At 43.3% G+C, this 19,892-nt stretch overlaps 1 protein-coding gene across 1 annotated transcript in view; it reads right to left on the reverse strand.

Annotated features, from left to right (window-relative positions):
- Positions 1–19,578, reverse strand: part of DENND4C (DENN domain containing 4C) — a 223,831-nt gene extending 204,253 nt beyond the window's left edge. Inside the window, 1 exon segment of the mRNA XM_077475224.1 lies at positions 19,383–19,578. The gene's annotated coding sequence lies outside the window, so the exon portion shown is untranslated.
- Between the last annotated feature and the right edge of the window lie 314 nt (positions 19,579–19,892).

The following is a 19,892-nucleotide window of genomic DNA, read 5'->3' on the forward strand; positions in this document are numbered from 1 at the left end:
ATCAAATGCTGAAGTGGGAGCAGGGCCAAGACTGGGGGGGAGGGGGGGGGGTGAAACTCCGCTTTAAGGTGTATTAAGTATAGAATTAAAGTAAAAAAAAAAAAAAAAAAACTTCTACCTTTAGAATTTCTTTAAAAATGTTACCTAAACATTTGATATTTCTGATATGCGCCTGTTGTACCATGTACTTGTACGAGTCTCCTGTTCTCTATGTATTGCTTCCTTTGTGTGAAATACCTGGTGATCCTGTCAGTCCTTTACTTTTCAAACTGATCACACTAGGCATGAGACCACATCCTTCCCATTGTGGCTGTTCAGGCAAAACAGCGTGTCCACCACTGATCAAACCTGTGCCGACACAGAGGAAGATAGGAAGATCAGTGTACTGCTGCTTCTCCACCCTCAACTCTCTAAGTCCCTTAATGCAGCTGAGAACAAAGCTTACAATTGTGCTCATAAAATTGGGAGAATTTATGATTTCTTGGCCATTTTCCAGAGAATATGAATGAGATCACAAACTTTTCTTTCACCCATGGTTAATGTTTGGGTGATTTAATTTATTATAAACTGTGCTTACAGAATAACAGAAACTACCCAAATGATCCTGATCAAAAGTTTACATACTCTGGTGATTTTGGCCTGATAAAATGCACAGAAGTTGACCCTAAGGGTCGGTTCACACTAGGACAACTTGTCAGGCGACTTAGCCCCCTGACAAGTAGCGTCCCACTCTGTACAATGGAACCGTTCTAATCGTAGCGACTTGTAACTTGTGACTTAGAACAAGGTTCCTGTACGACTTTGGTGGCGACTTGCATTGACTTCTATACAGAAGTCGTTTTGCAAGTCGCCGCAGCGGTCGCGTCTGGGTCGCCTGAGGCAGTCACGCTGTAAGTCGTGCTGCCTCAGTGTGAACTGGGCCAAAGGGGTTTGAATGGCTATTTAAAAGGTAACCATCCTCACCGGTGATCTGTTTACTGGTAATTAGAGTGTGAGGGTGGGAAAAAGTAGTTGAACTGTATAAAAACAGGAAAGAGATATAAAAAGATACCCAAGGATTGAGAATGCTAATCAGCAGTGTTTAAACTCTCAGGTGGATCGCTGATGTTTTGGGGATGTGTGAGCTAGGCACAGGAAATTTGGTTAAAATTGATGGCAAGATGAATGCAGTATATTATCAAAAAATACTGGAGGAACATCTGCATTCATCAGCCAGTGCTGTACTTGGACATTCCAACATGACAACGATCCAAAACATAAGGCCAAGTTGACCTGCCATTGGCTACAGCAAAATAAAGTGAAGGTTTTGAAGTGGCCATCTCAGTCTCCTGACCTGTTAAAGGGGGCAATACACGGTATTAAAAACTGGGGTATGTAAACTTGTGATCAGGGTCATTTGGGTAGTTTCTGTTGCCATTACAATTTAAAGAGGAAGTAAACCCTAATGGGTTTACTTCCTCTTTGATTCTCTGCAAAGGTAAAGCATAATGGACTACTATGCATCGCATAGTAGTCCATTATGTGTCACTTACCTGACACAGGAGCCAGTGAAGTCACCGCTGTCCCCTGTAGTTCCAAGCGTCCATCTTCTTGGTGGTTCTCTGTGGGTCTCGCTGCTCCGGTGCTGTGATTCGCCGGAGCAGCGATGACGTCACACCTGCGCATGCGCACGGGAGCCAACACTCGCCACGATCTGCGGCTTACCCAGTGCGCCTGCACGCCGCTGTCTACGGCGCATGCGCCAAAGACAGCGGTGGCTGTCTTCAGGTAATTATCTCCTAAACTGTGTAGGTTTAGGAGATATTTCTTGGACCTACAGGTAAGCCTTAATCTTATCTAGGCCAAGGGTGCCCAACCAGTGGCCCGGGGGCCACATGTGGCCCGCGGAGGACTCTGATATGGCCCTCGACCTCCTGCTCTAAGATGGCAGGTTGGCAAGCCCAGATCACAGGTTGCCGACCAGCCATCCCAGAGCAGCAGTTTTGTGAATGAAGCCACTGGCAGTGGAAGCAAGTGGCTGCGGAGCAGAGCCACATAAGCCAATGCTTCCTGTATGGTGTCCGCTCCTATCACAGGCGGAGTGATACCAAATGCACTCCGCCTGGGACAGCAACAGCCAGAGATAGACGGTTATTAAAAGGTAAGTTTACTACTAAATTCACAGTATATATGGATATATCTGTTTTGCTGTGGTCTGGGCTGCTTTCAAACTGATCCGCATGAGCAGTGCAGCTGCGGGTTACCTGCATTGAGCCATAGACTTTCGGTTATTATCTGCAGATTTGTTGCGCCTTCAGAAAGTGTGCCCCACCTGCAAAACATAATAGAAGTTTATGGCAAAGTGCAGCAAACCCGCAGAAAATCCACAGGTTCACTGCGCTGCACCCGCGCTTTGGGAAAATTGCAGCGCATCAGTGTGAAAGCAGCCTTAGGCCCCTTTCACATGATTGGTCCAACCCAATCGGCCTTACTAGTTACCTCTATGAAGCAGCAGATGTAAACAGACTTTATCTGTTTACACCCGCCCACCTTAAAAAAAAAAAAAACAGAAAGGGATCTGCCCCTTCCGTCTGGGCGAATCGGATTGGATCCCAGGGCCCATAGAGTAGAGTGGGCTGTGTCTGTGGGCACGGACATGTCATCCTCCCGCTCCACTCATTGTGGCCTGCGACCAGTTAACAATTCACTTAAGTGGCCCTCGCTCTTCAAAAGGTTGGGCACCCCTGATCTAGGCTTACCTGTAGGTCAAAGTGGTTTGTAAGGGTTTACAACAACTTTAAAAAAAGAGTAAACACAGTTAATGGATAATAAATGGCTTCAGCCAAATACTAACCATGAGGGAAAGAAAAGTTTTTGTGTTATCATTGTAAGGGCACTTTCACACTGGCACGAGTGGGCGTCGGTGGTAAAGCGCCGCTATTTTTAGCGGTGCTTTAGCTTCTTTTTGCGGTGCTTTTCGGATGCTAGCGGCGCTTTTAACCACCGCTAACAGCTGAAAAAGGGTTAAAAGCGACCGCAAAGCGGCGCTTTGCAAATTGATTTCAATGGGTAGGGGTGCTGTAGGAGCGGTATATACATCGCTCCTACAGCACCTCAAAGATTCTGCTTGCAGGACTTTTAAACGTCCTGCTAGTGCACCGCTCCAGTGTGAAAGCACTCGGGCTTTCACACTGAAGCGAGGGAAGAGGCGCTATAGCGCCTCAGTGTGAAAGTTGCCATAGTCTCTGAAAAATGGGCAAGAGATCAAATTCTACCAGGAGATTATATTATATATCACAGAAAGTTTGGTCGCCGAAAACTGTTTTTGGCATGCAGCAGAAAGAAAAATGCCTATAATGGAGCCGAAAAGGGGGCATTGGTCAGAGACTGAGGCATAAAATGAGGACATCTAGAGCTGGCTGCACATACCTACAGCAGTCTCCCAAACCACTCTGTTAAGGCCCCCGATCTTAAGTCGTTCTAACAGGTAAGCATCACCATTTCCTGAAAGTGCCCATGGCACAAGCAGGCAACACTATTTTTTCCAGACATATTGCCTAGTAGCAACTACAAAAAGACTTAGGACCTACCGTTGACGGTATTTCTAAAGCCGCGTACACACGATCAAACAATCCGGTGGAAAAGTCCGGCAGACTCAAGTCCGCCGGATAATCCGCCCGTGTGTGGGCTCCGGCCGACTTTTTTTTTTTACCCAAAAGTCCGGCGGACTAAGAAAGTAGTTTTGCACATCAATCTGTCTGCCGGACTCGCATTTCGGCGGACAATACACTTATGTGTGCTAGTCTAGTGGACAATACGGCCGCGTGTGTGCTAGTCCGCCGTACTTTTAAAATGAACGGACTTTTCATTTTGAGCGTGGCTCCAGGTAGCCGGGACCAGCAAAAAAGGCGTCACTGGCCCCGTCACCTGATATGGACTTAAAGGGGAATCCCTACGCCAAAAAAACAGCGTTCGGATCCCCCCCCCCCCGTCCATATCAGACCCTTATCCGAGCACGCTACCCGGCCGGCCAGGAAAGGGGGTGGGGACGAGGGAGCGCGGCACCCCCACCCCAAAGCACCTTGTCCCCATGTTGATGAGGACAAGGGCCTCTACCCGACAACCCTGGCCGTTGGTTGTCAGGGTCTGCGTGTGGGGGGCTTATTGGAATCCGTGAGCCCCCTTGGCTGGTCCCGGCTACCTGGAGACGTGCTCAAAATGAGCGGACTTTCCTCCGTGTGTGTGGGCGAGTCCGTTTATTTGAAAAGTACGGCGGATAGTCCGGCGGACCTAGTCCGCTGCAAAAGTACCGTGTGTGGGCAGGTAGCTCGTTCGGAAAGTCCGGCGGTTTGTCCGCCAGATAGTCTGATACGCGTGTACGCGGCATAAGAGCCTTTCAGGAGAGAGTTTTAGCTCCACTTTCTTCTCAGGAAACGCATGCAAGTTTTTAAAAACTCCTCCTCACCCACCATGGCTTCAGTTATTGTGGCCTTCTGACAACTGGAAAATAAAGCACAGAAAAACCACACAACCATGATAGATACTTAATACTACTACTAAAATTAACCTAGGGAGGGAAGTAACGGTTGTCCTGAAAGTCTCTTAGAAATACCGTCACCGGTAAGTCTAAGTCTTTCTCAAATCGCCTTTCAGGACAACCCCAGAGAGGATAACCGAGAAACTTACCCTAGGGTGGGACTACCGCCCGCAGTACATTCCTGCCGAAGGCCTGATCTGCAACGGACAGTAAATTCAGATGGTAGTGCCGGAGAAACATTGAATAACTGGACCAAGTGGCAGCCTTGCAAATCTGTTCAGGCGTCACACTGGCCCTTTCAGCCCAGGAAACTGCCGTGGATCTAGTAGAATGAGCAGCAATACCTGAGGGAGGTATTCCTCCTTTTGCTTTATAGGCTTCTGCTATAGCCAGCTTAAGCCATCTACCCAGCGTACTTTTCTCTCCCTTGCATGGGCCTGAGAAGACCACAAAGAGGGCGTTTGACCTTCTAAACTCCTTGGTCACCTTGAGAAACTGTAGCAAACATCTTCTCACGTCCAATGTATGGAAAGCCTCTTACCCAGGTTTAGCTGGAGTCACAGAAAAGGTGGGCAGGACTATTTCTTGCGACCTATGAAAGGCTAAAGACATTTAAAAAGGTAGGAATGCTGGGTCTGTCTGAAGGACCACCCTGTCTGCAAATACTCTTAAGAAAGGTTCTATAAACTGCCAAAGCTTGTAGCTCACAGATTCTTCTCGCAGAGGTGATGGCCACCAGAAAAATAAATTTTGAGAACCAGATTCTGTAATGAAGTTTCTAGTAAGGGTTCAAAACAAAGCTCCTGAGAGACCCTGCAAAACGGTAGACAAATCCCAACTGGGAAAGTCTTTAAGGGCTACTGGCCTACTTCGAGCGAGAGCCTTAAAAATTTAGAAATTAAAGCTTCTTTTGAGAAAGTCTTTTCAAAGAAAACTGATAAAGCCACCACTTTCAGGGTGCTGGCTGCCAGACCCTTCTCCATTCCCTCGGACACCAAACGGACACCACACTCCTGACTTGGAGGCCCTTGGACACACACCAGGAATTACATTTTTTCCAGACTTTTATATATTGCCTGCGTGACTTCTTTTCTGCTAGACAGCAGGTTCTTTACTACTTTGTCTGAAAGTCCCTTTGATTTCAAGAGGTCTTCCTCAGAAACCAAACGGTTAGCTGCAGAAACTCCACTTCCGGGTGGTTTACTGCCCCCTGGGATAGCAGATACTTCTAGATTTAGTAGCACCGCTAAGCAAGGTCTTTTTGGCCAAAAAGGAGTCATTAGGATCAGATCTGTCTTTTCCTCTCTGAACTTTCTTATGACCAGCAGAAACAGAGGGGGGGGGGGGGGGGGCAAACGAATCTATGCCTACTGCTTTATCCCCTTGGTGAAGAGAAAATAATCTGTTTACTTTTGAATTTTGTTGACTGGCAAATAGATCTATTTGCGGATGTCCCCAAGTCTTGGAAATCATTAGGAAGACTTCCAGATTCAGACTCCACTCTGCTTCTATCAGCTTTCGCCTGCTTAGAAGATCTGCCAACAGATTCTGTGAGCCTTTCAGGTGAACTGCCAATAATGAAGCCGTGTTCTGCTCCGCCCAAGACAGCAGTAGGCTGGCCAGCTCCAGAAGCCCTTTGCTCCTGGTTCCCCCTTGCTTCATTATATAGGTTACTGCAGTCGTGTTTTCTGACAACACCTGAACACGATGACCCCTCAAAAACTGCTGAAATGCCAACAGACCCAGAAAAATTGCCTTCAGCTCTCTCCAGTTTGAAGACTTTTGGGCCTCTGCCTTGGACCAGACCCCGAGAAGTCTGACCGTCCAGGTGCGCACCCCAACCCCAGGCACTCGCGTCTGTCGCTAGGCGCTTGTACAAGGGAAAAGCCCAAGAAAGGCCTTGTTAGATTTACTGGATCTCTCCACCACCAGAGAGCCCTTTTTGTCTTTGTGGAAATCTCTATCTGCTTCTCTAGAGGTTCTTGATAGGACCAATTGTGCAGAATGTTCGTCTGAAGGGGCCTGGAGTGTAACCTGGCCCATTGGATGGCAGGGATTGCTGCCATAAGCAGACCCAGAACTGCCATAGCTGACCTGACCGACACTGGCTGGTTGCTCTGAATCTGTTTTACTGCTGATTGTATCTTTTCTCTCTTTTCCGGTGGCAGAAAAACCTTTCTAGAGTACAGAGTTCATGGTATAACCCAAAAACATCATCTCCTGTGAGGGTACCAGATTTGACTTCTCCAAGTTACACTACACCTAGTGCCAAAACTGCTAACAAATCACCACCAAGCCAGTGCAGAGACCGAACACCAAAGGCACATGTGAGACCCCCAGACCATGCTGCAGGGTCCGAGCGACGTCACCTCTGACCCTGCAGTGACAGGCCCCCAACAGGGGGGCAACAACAACCCATAAGGTAGCATAGAAAGGCACCACTGCACCCCACCTACCTGGGCTGGACCTGTGCTAGGGGCGCCTGCCTCCGCCATTGTAGATTTGATCTCGTCCATTCCTTTTTTTTTTATTGTTTATTTCTTTATTTGACATATTACAAGTTATAACAGACCAAGTTACAATATCAGTATATATTTTACAGTTTTGTTTCCTTATACCGCTAATACATCATATTCTCGTTTTCCTATTTATTTCAATTGATCCGTGCAAAACAACTTTTTATATTTTTCTCTTATTCTTACTTGCCACTATCATATATACTACCTAACCATCCTTTAGACACAAGTATTTACAAACATACACACAGACATAAACACAAAAAAAAAAAAAAAATAAATAAATAAATAAAAATAAATAAAAAAATATAAAAAACACACGCACTCTCCGGGCGAAAGATCCATAGCGTAGTTTCCATAGTGAGTTATATATCACAAGCTGACAAAGGAGGAGAATGTTTATACCCACATCTTCCTTTGAATACTGCTTTTACTGTCCCACTCAAACAGAAAAAGAAAAACTATACTAACCACTCAATACAGACTCTCCCATTACCAATGAGGGTGGAGCTACCCGTGGATCCGATATCCATCGTTTCCATATTTTAATCCAGTTATTGGATTCTCCCCTATTGCAACCAATTTGTTGTTCTTTCAAGATGTTTTCATTTACCTGAAGACGCCAGTCCTCAAGTAAAGGTGCATTCGAAGATATCCACCTTAGAGCAATTAACTTACGTGCAATAAACAATAGTCTGGTAACTAATATCATCACCTCCCTGGGAAAGAAACCTTCCTCGTCCAAATATCCCAGTAGACATGTCATAGGGGTCCTGTCGATATGCGTATTACATGTAGCATTGATTGTATTAACCACCTCTCGCCAATATCTAGCCACTTTTGGACAATTCCACATCATGTGTATTAAATCCGCTGGAGACTTTTGACATCTAGGACACTCTGGAGAATCGCGTCTGCCCCACTTAAATAATTTAACTGGTGTTCTATATACCCTATATATTATAAATAGTTGCGTCAGGCAATGAGCCGGTGATAATGATACTAGGGGCACCCTTCTCAAAATAATTTGCCAGTTTTCATCTGAGATGTCCCCTATGTCTCTCTCCCAGCCTGTTCTACCCGGGCTGACAACTTTATCCTGATATAGTCTCATCAATTGACCATATAAAGACGAGATCAAGCCCTTTTTTTCCTCCCCCCTCCTAATGATGTTATAAGTGGGGTAGGTTTTATCACTATCTTTTCCCTTCTAAACTGAGTTTGAATCGCATGCCGTAATTGTAAATATTTATAGAAGTGACTAGGAGGCAGTTGAAAGGATTCTTGCAGGTCCTGAAAGGAGCGCAGAACGTTATGTGTAAACATCTGTTCTATATATTGAAGCCCCTTAGAGTGCCAGCTTTCGAATCCCTCCAATTTATATAGTTCTTTGTATTGCTTATTCCCCCAAAGCGGGGAGTATTTTGAGACTCCTTCAAATTTCATTATACTCCTCATTTCCTTCCAGACTCTATTCATAAGTGTCGTTGTTAGACCCCTACCGGTGTTACCCAGGGCTCCGGATTCCAACTGAGCCACAAGATTATATCGAAAACTGTTATTTAACAGTAAAACCTGTATGGGGTCTTCCCAATTACTTTCCCCCCAGCCTGCAAAATGCTGAAGCTGGGAGGCTATGAAGTAGAGTCTTGGCTGTGGTACCGCTAATCCACCCCAATCCCTTGCCCTCTGGAGAATTGATAACTTAATTCTCGGGGTTTTTCCTTTCCACAATAGCCTACGAAATATTGATTCTGTTTTTTTGAACCATTTTAAAGTTATCCATAATCGGTGAATTATGGAGTATATATATAACAATTGAGGGGTCCAGATCATTTTTATGAGATTTGCACGGCCTACCACCGATAATGGCAATTTGGTCCACGCCATGCTCTTAAGTTGAAATTTGTTAAGAATAGGTGACAAGTTATCCATTAAATAGTTTTCTATTCTAGAGTTTATAATTATTCCCAAGTATTTAAATGATGACACTATTTTAACTTGAGGGGCCTCTTTTAACCTGGACAGACTAGGATTATCTAAGGGAAGTAGTACGGATTTATCCCAATTAATAATGTAACCAGAAAACGATCCAAATTGTTTTATTAGTGACATTAAGGAGCTTAAAGAACCTTCTGTATCCCCAAGAAACAGTAATGCATCATCAGCATACAAGGAGATTTTTTCAATCCTCGTTCCTCTAATAAATCCGCAAATAGATTCTGCCTGTCGAACGGCCTCGGCCAGTGGTTCAAGAGCCAGTGCGAATAGTAAAGGAGACAGGGGACACCCCTGTCTTGTTCCTCTGTATAATGGGAAAAATTCTGAAACCATGCCATTTATTTGCATACATGCCCTCGGAGTGGCATACAGCATCCTGATCCACCTTATAAACTTGTCCCCCAGGCCAAACAAACCCAACACCTCCCACAGATATGTCCACTCGACACTGTCGAAAGCTTTCGCAGCGTCGAGTGACAAAATCGCTCTTGTCCCAATATTATCAGTTGGTATTTGCATATTCAAATAAAGCCTCCTTATATTAATAGCTGTAGACCTTGTTGGGATAAAGCCACATTGGTCATGATGAATCAATCCCTGCATATGTCTACTTAGTCTTTTAGCCAGGACCCTGGCTAGAATCTTAGCGTCCGAGTTCAACAATGATATCGGGCGGTAGGATTCCGGAGCCAAAGGGTCCTTTCCCGGCTTTGCTAATACAATAATACAAGCATCCCTCATAGATTCAGGAAGCCTGAATGATTCCAAAACCTGGTTAAGGACCTTCAATAATTCTGGAAGCAAAACCTCACCATATTGTTTATATACTTCTGAGGGTAACCCATCAATACCCGGGGCTTTATCATTTGGACTTTCTTCCACTGCCTTAATCAATTCCTCCAATGTCAGAGGAGCACCCAGTTCTTGTTTATCATTTTCAGAAAGAGAGGGGAGTTTTAAAGGTTCTAAAAACTCTCTAAATCTTGTCTCGGAACAATTAACTTTATTTTGATATAAATTACTATAAAAATGAACAAAGGATCGCATTATTTCCTTCTGGTCATAAGTAATATCTCCCTCCACTGTACGAATAGCAGAAATAATTTTACTATCTTCTTGGGATTTAGCTATTACTGATAGCATTCTGCCTGATTTTTCCCCTTCTTCAAATCTGCGACATCTAGACAAAAAGTCAGACCGCGCAGCCTTTTTCATAGAAGTTTGTTTATATAATAATTGTGCATCCTTCCACACCCTACGATTAGAGGTAGTAGGACTCTGAATATACTGAACTTCTTTCTGCTGCGCCTCTGCTGCCAACAGCGATTCCCGTTCTCTACATGCTTTTTTGTAGATGCTTATGGCCTCTCAAAAATGCCTTCATGGTGTCCCATACTACCTGAGGTGATGTTGAGTTATTATTAATTTGAAAAAATTCAACTAAGGTAAACCTCATTTCATCCCCCTGATGGGGAACTTTAAACCAGAAAGCAGGAACTCTCCAGTTAGACCTAATTTTAGGCTTTATTTTATCTACTGTTACTACTAACGGTGAATGATCTGATAAATCTCTCGTTAAATAATAAACATCAGAAACCCAAACAATAGCTGAGTCTGTTCCCAAGAACATATCTAACCTTGATAGGGTCTGAAAAGTACCAGAGCAACAAGAATATTCTTTAGAAGATGGATTCCTAAGCCGCCATATGTCATACAGTCCAAGCTCCTGAATATAATTGTAGAATGTAGTATTCACATTAGGGCCTGCTGGATATCTGTCCATGCTGGGATTACACACATTATTGAAATCCCCCATAATAAACATGGGGGTCCCTGGATTATCAGCCAATATCATCCCTATCTGTCGCATTACTTCACTGTTATATGGAGGAGGGATATAAATAGACCCCAAAATACATTGCGTAGAAAACAGTGTACATACCAGCAAAACAAACCTACCCTGTGGATCTATCCTTGCTTGCTTGCAGGAAAACTGGACCTTTGAGGAAATTAATATACTTGTTCCTCTTGCGTAAGCTGAATATACTGAATGGTATTGAGTAGTGTACTTTTTATTCTGTAATAAGCTAACAGTATCTTTAGTTAAATGTGTTTCCTGCAAGCAAACAATCAACGGGTCATGCTGGACCAGTTTATTGAACATAGCACGCTTTTTAATAGGGTTCTTAATCCCTCTAATATTCCATGACCATATTCTGATCTTATTATCCATTAATAATTATATATACACACACATGACATGGTGCCCATATTGTCCACACGATCCCCAAAATACGGTAAACCATACAACAGTAAGTCATTATACGGTCTTCCTCCATTTGAAGAGTTACAGACCTGACCAGCCCAACATTCAGTTGATCTCTTAAGCGTATCGTACTGTAATAGACATAAACAAAATAATACAACAGCATCAAGCAGTAACATGTAAATTGTCGCCCATACACCCATACACACACAAAAAACAAAAAAGAAATAAAACAAAACAAAACAAAACAAGAAAAACAGAAAAAAAAAAAAAAACAACATTGTTTCCCGCAGGAAGGTGTATACAGGGGAGAAGGAAAAAATACATCCAGGCTTGAGCCCTAATGAGGAGGAGTTCTTGTACTATTGCAAGTACAAAAGCAAAGGCAGGGGCTCCTGCCTAAAAAAAAAAAAAAAAAAAAAAGATATATATACATATATATACATACATACACACACACACACACACACACATACATACATATATACACATACACATATACACATATACACATGCATACACATACATATAAATAAAAGGGGAGGGATAAGGGAAGGAAGAAAAAAAGAAAAAAAAAAAAGCCTCAGGTGGGCGCAAGGAAAGGACAAGGAAAGGAAGGGGCAGGAAGGGACAGGGTTGGGGACAAGGAAGAGAAAAAAAAAAAAAAGAGATTAAAGGTTAGAAAACAAAACATTTTTGTCTCTGTCCCCTCCCCCATATAGTACAGAGAAAAGTTCTTTTCCAAATCCCAGTCGCATTTCTTCACCTTCCATCGCATTTTTAACACATTTTTAATTTTTCATCATATTTTTAATCATTATCCTTTATCCTTTGAATTTATTCATAAAAAGTTCAGTTTCCTTGCACAACATCAGTGCTGTCAACAAGCGATGAAATATGTTGCTCATTTTTGTCAAGCCAAGATGCCGCTGCCTTAGAATTATCAAAAAAAAAAGTTTCTCCTCTAGCTATAATCCTTAATTTGGCAGGATAAAGCATGGAATATTGAACTTGAATATCACGAAGTCGCCTTTTAACATCTTTAAATTGAGCCCTTTGCTTTTGAACCTCAGCAGAATAGTCCGGAAAAAAATAAATTCTAGACCCATTGACTTCGATGGTGCCCTTAGATCTCGTCCATTCCGCCGAGTAGAAACAGCCCTCTGCATTGATTCCAGCAATTCTTTGGTCCCTGCGTTCCTGGCGCTTGGAACCACAGCGTCACGTCCCCTCAGAGCACCCTGCATCGCCGGAAACAACGCACTCGTCGTCCGAGACCTGGATCCGAGAACGGGGACATGGCGCCTGCTACAGAGCCCTCTCGGCGCCAACCCCGCGGACTCCAGGCACAGGACGCTGGCCCCGTGAAGGTCCTTACTCCCCTGAGATGGCGGGACTGGAGACACCAGGCCACCCCCCACCCCTGGGGGGGGCTGCTGGCTGGCCATAGAACTACAAACAGCAACCGGTAAGTCTGCTCTCCACCCCAGAGAGCGTGTAGCTTCCCTGGTTCCAGGCACATGCTTCCACCATGGAGGAAACACAATAAATGAAGCCATGGTGTAAAAGGAGGAGTTTTTAAAAGCTGGCATGTGTTCCTTAGAAGAAGGTGGAGCTACACTCTCTCCGAGTTTGTCCTGAAAGGCGATTTGAGAAAAAGGGAAGGAGGAAAACACATTTAAGTGAATTTATTAAAAAAAAAGAACAATGACTGTTTACTTTGCAGTCAATGTCAAATATACACAGTACTCGTCAGAGTCTACTGCAGACTCTATAATATCCCTATCGTCTGCTAAATGATAAGACAAGTTACTAAAGAGCAGTCATTTTCCCTATAAGAACACAGAATCAAAGACTAAAATTACATAATTTCCTTAGTGATGTTTTAATTTCCATTTCTGCAAACTATTCTCTGGGGTGGAAAGGAGCCGTTTTAAATTAACGCTTTACCAGTATGAAGTAGACTAATGAGATCAGGTGGACCATCGCAATTGCTTACAGATGACAAAGACCTCAGCCTGAAGAGAATTGATGTATATCTTCTCCTTCAGGACCCAGATGATAACTGCAAGCTGACATAACAAGCATGCCGTGGGGCGAATGATTAAGGATTAAACTGACCAACACCTGATCTTTGATCATTAGCTGTTTAGAGTGGGAAAGCTAGAAATGTAAAAATAGTGTTGGAGTCCACTCACATCACAAAATTCTGGTTCTTTGTGTTGTGTTGCACAGTAACATGGATTCTGGCAGCCCATTCATTTGAACAGGCAGGCAATGCACAAAAGGGAAAAAAGAAAAAATTATAATATATATATATATACACACACACATATACATACACACACACACACACACACACACACCTGTGCCAAATTTTATATTTCAATATTTTTATTGAAAGATTTTAGAGATAAAAATTAGAAGATACATTTCAGATTTTTGCTATGACAAAATTAGAAGTATCTAAGACATAATTAACCAAAGTATTGCATGGTCCATTAGTATGAAGGACCAAACAGTAGCCATGGGATGTTTTAACATATAAATCTGCTAGGAATAAAAAAAAAGAAACCCCAGTGTGTAACATCAAACAGTATTATGTATATAACTAACCCCACCTTTAATTTTAACCAGTGTTCAGCATCATAACCATAAAGTGACATCCCAAACTTAAGTATGGTATCATTAGGCAGATTAAGGGGAAGGAAAGGTTGAGGGGGGGGGGGGGGGGGGGGGGACAGTTTCTTTATAATATCAGTATCAAAAACTTGGAGTTCTATACCAATAGCACTTTCTATCACCGCATATGGTCATGCCCACCCATTCAACAATATTGGTCACAAGTTATCAAATTTCTCCATGACCATATGGGATCCCCCTTAACACTATGCCCACGCCAAAGCATACTTGGCCTCCTTGCCTTACCTGAAGAAGAGAAGCATCTTACAATATTCCTGCAGGAAACGCTTTTCACGGCCAGAACGCAAATAGCTCAACTATGGCTCAGACTCACCTCTCCCACTATCCTGCAGTGGAAGAGGGCTATGAATCTCACGCTACCTTATAAGAAAGTTCTTTACTCTCACTGAGGCAGTGAGGGGTAAAAGACTCCTCCACTTGTACAGATTAAGTGGAACGGTTCCTTAAAGCTAGGTGGTAAAACTAACTTGCAATCACCCTTATTGTTTATGACAGTGGAATTCACGTAAACTTATGTTTCCATTTCAGGGAACTAAGACTGGAAATACTATAGATCTTAGTACGTTTTGTCAGACAAATCTTTTATATCTTATCAGCATATGTTGGTGCTTGTTGCACCCTGCACTTAGTGTGTAATATCCTGTATTGACTTTCATGCTCAAACTTTTATTTTGATTAAAAAAAAAAAAAGTTCTAAGACAACCCAATAAGAATTGGGTTTAAACTACAGATGGACAAAAGTGGAGAAAAAAAGACAAGTAGAGATAGGGGGAAAAATAAAGAGGAATTCAAGAGAGTCAATCCAGAGCTCATTAGGAAACCGAAATGTAGCGGATCTACGGGTCCCATATTTTATCAAATTGTTTGGAGTTATTATGGTGTGTGTGAATAAGTTTGTAATTTACCATAATCCAGTTAATTTTATTTTTAACGTAATCTAGTGGGATACTAATTTGTTTCCAATGCCGAGCCCCTGTAATCCTTGCTGCTAACAGTATATATGTGATTAATTTAGTTAATTTCCTGGGTATCTCTTTGGATAATCGATAGAATAAAGCCACTTCTGGGGATCTACGGATGTTCACCTCCATCACTGAATTTATTATATTAAATACCCTAATCCAAAACCTAATCACCAGGGGGCATTGTCACCAAATATGGCGATAACCATTTAGCACAACAATTAGGTGATGAGGATGGATGCATTTTAGCTACCCGAGTTGGGACCAAGCACCAACGTAACAATGTTTTATAGTTGGCCTTGACTAGCGTGGTATTGATAGAGGTTTTGGATAGGCTATAAGCAATTTCTTGCCATTCAAACAGATCAAAACTAAGATTCAGATGTTTTTCCCATTGCTTCATATAGGAAAGCTTTGGAGGTAGGTTCAGTGAGGGAAGCATAGACCACAGATAGTCGTCCCTTCAATTGACCCCTTGCCTGACATGATAACTCAAACATTGTAAGCGTAAGCGGTACAATTATTAGATTAAAGTTTCTGTCTGACAAAGGATGTAATTTCGTTATATCAAAATATTTGCGTTGTCTCTCTTTTGTTCTCTTTGTCATATTATGTCGATTACAAAAACGATCCATGTAAAATATATACATTTAAATTGTATTCATTTATTTTATACACAACTGATTTTTTTTTGGCCCCCGAATACTTGTAAAATCTACAATGCGGCACTCGTGTTGAAAAGTTTGGAGACACCGGTTTAAATAAAAGCATGTTCATGTGTTAGAATGGCCCAGTCAAAGTCCAGACCTAAATCCAATTGAGAATCTGTGGCAAGACTTGAAAATTGCTGTTCACAGATACTCTCCATCCAATCTGAAAGAGCTTGAGCTATTTTACAAACAAGAATGGGCAAAAATGTCACTTTCTAGATGTGCAAAGCTGGTAGAGACATCCCAAAAAAGACTTGCAGCTATAATTGCAGTGAAAGGTGGTTCTACAGAGTATTGATTCAGGGGGGCTGAATACAAATGCACGCCACACTTTTCACTTTTCACATTTATTTGTAAATAATTTTGAAAAACATTTGTCATTATCCTTCCACTTCAAAATTATGTGCCACTTTGTGTTAGTGTATCACATAAAATCCCCCTAAAATACATTTACGTTTTTGGTTGTAATATGACAAAATGTGGAACCTTTCAAGGGGTATGAATACCTTTTCAAGGCAATATAGATCCTAGAGAAGAAAAAAAAAAAAAAAAAAAAAAAAGGGGGAACACTCTCAGTGCTCATTTAGATGTGCAAAGAAATTTGGGCACCCATTAATGCACCTAACGTGTTAATATGCATTACTAGTGTGTTTGTTGTGCGTCTGCGTCAAGTAAAAAAAACAAAAAAAAACCCAGGCTTCCCAGACACCCCCTCTATTTTGTTTTTTATTATTATCATGGCTAGTAATGCTTTCTAAACACCATATGCACGTTTGTTTGCATCACTGTTACATCGACATGATTGAAATAGTTTGGGAAGCAGCAAAGCCTGGCAAACTACACATATTGGGTCAATTAACGATAAACGCAAATATGTGAACAACACTGGGCGCTGCAATACACACAATTTTGACAGCCATTCGTGAGCTTTAAAAATGCTCATAAAACTGCTTTTGAAGATAGTATAAACTTAAGCCGGTTCAACAGAGACAGACTGAGATTCGAACCATGTATGTGCAGGCTGATTGATGATGATGAACACTTCTGTGCTACAGGATCCAGCAACGTGCACGAAAGCAGCGACCACTGTCTCCCTCCTCATTGGGCAGACTGATAGCAGCGGCAGCCATTGGCTCCCGTCGCTGTCAATCAAATGCTGTGACAAGGGAGCAAGGCCAAGTTGCCCAGTCTGTGTTAATAGATGCAGACAGGGCGGCTCAGGAGCGAGCACACATGGGTTTCCCTGGGGGCGCTGGCAGAAGAGGAGGGGCCTGGAGCACCAGTTAAAGAGAAAGTAAACCCTGATGAGTTTACTTCCTCTTTTTTTCCCTGCAAAGGTAAAGCATAATGGACTACTATGCATCACATAGTAGCCCATTATGTGTCACTTACCTGACACAGGAGCCAGCGAAGTCGCCGCTGTCCCCTGTAGTCCGCCGCATCCATCTTGCTGGTGGCGTCTCGCAGCTCCGCCGCTGTCATTCGGTGAAGCCGCGATGACGTCACTCCCGCGCATGCGCACGGGAATTGACAAATACGGCAGCTCCATTCTTGGAACAGCCACTGTCTACGGCGCATGCGCCGTAGACAGCGGTGCCCGTTTTCGGGCAAATATCTCCTAAACCATATAGGTTTAGGAGCTATTGCTTGGACCTACAGGTAAGCCTTAATCTAGGCTTACCTGAAGGTCAAAGTGGTTTGTAAGGGTTTACAACCACTTTAAGGACCCCAAAAAAAAAGAGGATCAAGACTGATCTGGCAAAACCATTGCACAGAGCAGGTAGATATAACATGTTTATTATACTGGTTTTAAAAAAACAAAACAAAGGTTTAGAATTTAGGTTTGTAATTTTTTTTTTATGCTAAACGAAAAATAAATTTTTGGAGAAAAAAAAAAGTTTTTCTCAGTTTCTGTTATAAAAACGTTGCAAATAAGCAACTTTTCTTCTTCTTCACTGATGTGTGCTGATAAGTCTGCATTGATGGCCACTGATAGGTCACACTGATGATCATTCCCCCCGATTATCAATGTAAACAGTGTGCTGGCAGGCTTGCTGGTTATCGGCAATGCTTTCCTCACACAGACACGGAGAGTGAGGAAAGGACTACCGATTACCAGCAAGTCTGTTTACATGTGATCGGACACAGCTGATCACATGGTAAAGGGTCGCTGTGATTGGCCCTTTACCCCCGAAGGATACAGCAGTCACAGTGCACACGACAGGGGCTGTGTTCTGGGAGGCCATCTATGGATGTCCTCCCAGAACTTAGTACCATGTATTCGATCAGATTACCAGTACCCATCAGATTGTGTAACGGAAGTGATGTTTCCAACCAAAAAATTCTTACTACACATGTGCGATGTGTTCCAAAAACGTCATACTCTGATGGGTCTTGAATTTCTAAGTAATGTTTAGCAATAAAGTGAGGGTATATAAATATAGTATATTGACATTTAGGGATGAGCTTCTTCCAAAACGTATCATCAAAACAGCATCCCAGATGTCAATAGGGATGAACTCAGGCGTGTTCGCATTGAACACGTTAAGAGCCCGCCAGGAAGTCGGCGCAGCGCTGCGCACAAGCAGTGAGACATTACCCCGATGTGTGGCTGCAGAGATCGGGCAATGTCTCACTGCTTGTGAATACAGTAGCGCTGCGCCGACTTCCTGGCGGGCTCTACACGTGTTCCATGCGAACACGCCTGAGCTCATCCCTATTGACATCGGTGATGCTGTTTTGATGTTACATTTTGGAAGAAGCTGGACGCCAGCAGTAGGAAGGTGGCGGAGGCCATGTTGGTACACCCCCTACTGCTCAGCGCTAAATCTTAAGGCTTTCAAAATTAAACATCCAAACATCATCACAGATATCAATATACTATCTTTATATACGCTCACTTTATTGCTAAAATTATTCTGAAATTCAAGACGAAGCTGGGTGTAGGAAGATGTCCGCATGAGTGTTCTATCAGATTACCACTACCCGTCAGATCATGAAGAGTTTGGAACACATGCGCTGTATGTTTTTGGTCGGAATGTCACTTCCTTTACACAATCTGATCACTGCGCTGCAGCTGTCTTTTTGGCTATAGCGCGGTACCGAAGTGTTTAATATCACGTTATCAATTTCCAACTGTTCCCCACGTGCAGCATTCTATTAAAGGATTGACTATAGTTTGAGTACTCCAAAGAAATGGATGTGTTAAGGAAGGGTGGTTCTGCCATTACACCTGACTTTGCACGCTTACTATAAACTCTACGACGTTCGTTTACTAAAACACGAATAGACTGTGTAAGGGAAAAATTACACATTGCAAAGGAATTATCCCCAGAACAAGGTGAGGCTTCCATTGTCGAATCAGGAGCAAGCAAATGTACGGTTTTATTTCCTTGGCACGTGATTGGCTATTGTTTACAAATTGAAATGCCCTGGCATTCAGTAAGCGGTGGGGAAAGTTGTACTGCTAGGTGAATGGCCTTAAGTAAAGTGGCCTCGGTGGGGTGTACACGTCATGGAGGAACGTCAGGTAACCTGAGGAGCCGTGCAGAAGTGCTGTGTCCTCCATTGTCTCCTATGACATGTCACTCTACAGGTGCCACTTCTACCTCCATAATAGAGTACTGGGTCCAGGCGGGTGACCTGTGCCCCCCACATATATTACACACCCAAGCACCGCTCCTTCCTCACCCTCCCCGAACTTCTTACCTTGTGGGCGGAGATCACTAGTGCTAATTGTCCTGAAAGCGATGGCGATCGCCGGGAAGACTCCGCAGCGCTGCTACCACATCACACAACTTCTCCGATCCGACGCTGCGGCCGTGATCCGGACGGGCGGCGCCATGATCTTCTCTAGTGACCGGAGAATACTTCCGGGCTTAGCCCCGGTGACCGCCTCTTTGTCGCCACCTACCGCCAGGACACTGTAGGCGCAGCCTGGTCCCGGAGCAGGGGGAAGACCCTGGCCTGACGTCACTCACTTGGTTTTGTAATCCAAGTCTGGATGCAGCATGTAGAAAGTCTGCACTCACCTAAATGACTGTATGCTCTGCCTTAGAATAGCTGCTTATTGGATAGTCACGTCTTTCCTGCAAAGGCAGAACTTTTATTTTCAGTAAGGGGGAGGATTATAACGCCTGTTAGTTTTGCTTGCTAACTGTGTCCCATTGAGGAGATTTCCCTTCACTTCCTGAACCATAGCCAAAAAAGGAAGTGAGA

Source organism: Lithobates pipiens, unplaced genomic scaffold, assembly GCF_037356315.1.
Source record: "Lithobates pipiens isolate NorthernLeopardFrog02 unplaced genomic scaffold, aLitPip1_a1.2 Scaffold_13, whole genome shotgun sequence".
Lineage (NCBI taxonomy): Eukaryota > Metazoa > Chordata > Amphibia > Anura > Ranidae > Lithobates > Lithobates pipiens.